Genomic DNA, 3,502 nt, shown 5'->3' with positions numbered 1-3,502 from the left:
CTTGTTTTCGTGTCATGATTCTGCTTCAAGAACTTCGAGCCATCCAAGGATCCATTGAAGCTAGATCCATTTTTCTCTTTTCCAGTAGGTTTATCCAAGGAAATTAAGGTAGTAATGATGTTCATAACATCATTCGATTCATACATATAAAGCTATCTTATTCGAAGGTTTAAACTTGTAATCACTAGAACATAGTTTAGTTAATTCTAAACTTGTTCGCAAACAAAAGTTAATCCTTCTAACTTGACTTTTAAAATCAACTAAACACATGTTCTATATCTATATGATATGCTAACTTAATGATTTAAAACCTGGAAACACGAAAAACACCGTAAAACCGGATTTACGCCGTCGTAGTAACACCGCGGGCTGTTTTGGGTTAGTTAATTAAAAACTATGATAAACTTTGATTTAAAAGTTGTTATTCTGAGAAAATGATTTTTATTATGAACATGAAACTATATCCAAAAATTATGGTTAAACTCAAAGTGGAAGTATGTTTTCTAAAATGGTCATCTAGACGTCGTTCTTTCGACTGAAATGACTACCTTTATAAAAATGACTTGTAACTTATTTTCCGACTATAAACCTATACTTTTTCTGTTTAGATTCATAAAATAGAGTTCAATATGAAACCATAGCAATTTGATTCACTCAAAACGGATTTAAAATGAAGAAGTTATGGGTAAAACAAGATTGGATAATTTTTCTCATTTTAGCTACGTGAAAATTGGTAACAAATCTATTCCAACCATAACTTAATCAACTTGTATTGTATATTATGTAATCTTGAGATACCATAGACACGTATACAATGTTTCGACCTATCATGTCGACACATCTATATATATTTCGGAACAACCATAGACACTCTATATGTGAATGTTGGAGTTAGCTATACAGGGTTGAGGTTGATTCCAAAATATATATAGTTTGAGTTGTGATCAATACTGAGATACGTATACACTGGGTCGTGGATTGATTCAAGATAATATTTATCGATTTATTTCTGTACATCTAACTGTGGACAACTAGTTGTAGGTTACTAACGAGGACAGCTGACTTAATAAATTTAAAACATCAAAATATATTAAAAGTGTTGTAAATATATTTTGAACATACTTTGATATATATGTATATATTGTTATAGGTTCGTGAATCAACCAGTGGCCAAGTCTTACTTCCCGACGAAGTAAAAATCTGTGAAAGTGAGTTATAGTCCCACTTTTAAAATCTAATATTTTTGGGATGAGAATACATGCAGGTTTTATAAATGATTTACAAAATAGACACAAGTACGTGAAACTACATTCTATGGTTGAATTATCGAAATCGAATATGCCCCTTTTTATTAAGTCTGGTAATCTAAGAATTAGGGAACAGACACCCTAATTGACGCGAATCCTAAAGATAGATCTATTGGGCCTAACAAACCCCATCCAAAGTACCGGATGCTTTAGTGCTTCGAAATTTATATCATATCCGAAGGGTGTCCCGGAATGATGGGGATATTCTTATATATGCATCTTGTTATTGTCGGTTACCAGGTGTTCACCATATGAATGATTTTTATCTCTATGTATGGGATGTGTATTGAAATATGAAATCTTGTGGTCTATTGTTACGATTTGATATATATAGGTTAAACTTATAACTCACCAACATTTTTGTTGACGTTTAAAGCATGTTTATTCTCAGGTGAATACTAAGAGCTTCCGCTGTTGCTTACTAAAATAAGGACAAGATTTGGAGTCCATGTTTGTATGATATTGTGTAAAAACTGCATTCAAGAAACTGATTTCGATGTAAACCATTTATTGTAAACAGGATATTTTAGATTATCATTATTTGATAATCTACGTAAAGCTTTTTAAACCTTTATTTATGAAATAAAGGTTATGGTTTGTTTTAAAAATGAATGCAGTCTTTGAAAAACGTCTCATATAGAGGTCAAAATCTCGCAACGAAATCAATTAATATGGAACGTTTTTAATCAATAAGAACGGGACATTTTAGTTGGTATCAGAGCGTTGGTCTTAGAGAACCAGAAAATTTGCATTAGTGTGTCTTATCGAGTTTGTTAGGATGCATTAGTGAGTCTGGACTTCGACCGTGTTTTCTTTAAAAATAATTGCTTAACATTTTTGTTGGAAACTATATATTTTTAACATATGAATATTATGTGATATATTAATCTCTTAACGTGTTTGATATTATGTGATAGATGTCTACCTCTAGAACAAGTCCCATTGACTCACCTAATAATAATGAAGAGTCAAATGTAAATTGGAATGATTCATGGACTGATTCACAAGTTCCCGAAGAGGAACCGGAAGAAGAGTCGGAACCGGAAGAAGAATCAGAACCGGAAGAAGAATCGGAACCGGAAGAAGAAATAGAACCGGTGGGAGAAATAATAAAACGGTTAAGTAAAAGAGAATCCTCAACCAACCGACCAAGGTTAATTATGGTCAATGGTGTTTCCACCAAGGAAGCAAAATATTGGGAGGATTACCAATTCTCCGATGAATCGGATTCCGACGAGAATTCCGATGATGTTATAGAAATTACCCCAACTGAATTTAAAAAGGCAAAAGAAAATAATAAGGGAAAGGGCATAAAAATAGAGAAATCTAATTCCAACCCCGATGAACTTTATATGTATCGTCAACGCCCGAAGTCCTTAAGTTGTAACAATGACCCGGGAACCTCTAAACCACCAGGTTTTTCTAAACCAATGTGGACAACGACGGTTCGTATTAGGGGAACATCATATATCCCTAGAAACTTGGCAAAACGAACCAAAACCGAAGAAGAAGAAACGAGCGAGTCGGAATAAGATAGTTGTATTCGTGTGATGTAATATATGTAATATAGTGTTCTTATGCTTTATGAGATATGTAAAAATTGCTTGTATTAATAAGTATTTTTTTATGAATCTAACTCTTGTCTATTTTACAGTTTAAAAACACAAAATGGATAGACAACCCAATATTTTAAGAGACCTACCCGGAGACATGATTGATGAAATCTTGTCTAGAGTCGGCCAGAATTCCTCGGCACAACTATTTAAGGCGAGATCAGTTTGTAAGACATTCGAAGAACGTTCCAAGAATGTCTTGGTTTATAAGAGACTTTCGTTTGAAAGATGGGGGATATCACATTGGGAAACCCATAAGTTACGATGTGTTTACTTTGACGCATATATTGCGGGGAACCCAAATGCTATTTTACGCAACGGGTTAAGAAATTATTTTGACTCAATATATCCGAATATTGGACTTCGTGATTTAGAAAAAGCGGCTAACATGCAACATAAAGAAGCATGTTATGCTTACGGATTAGTAATGTTCGCTTCTCACCAAAGTGAGAACAAGAACATCGGGCTACAACTATTAAACAAAACGTTTCCACAAGTGACGGAGTCGGTAATTGGGGTAAGAAATGAGGTTTTTAGATTATTACGGGACTGTTGGACATTACGTAACCCTCGTCCCTTTGA

Source organism: Rutidosis leptorrhynchoides, chromosome 4, assembly GCF_046630445.1.
Source record: "Rutidosis leptorrhynchoides isolate AG116_Rl617_1_P2 chromosome 4, CSIRO_AGI_Rlap_v1, whole genome shotgun sequence".
NCBI classification, from domain to species: Eukaryota; Viridiplantae; Streptophyta; class Magnoliopsida; order Asterales; family Asteraceae; genus Rutidosis; species Rutidosis leptorrhynchoides.
Note: the sequence above shows the minus strand (reverse complement) of the source record.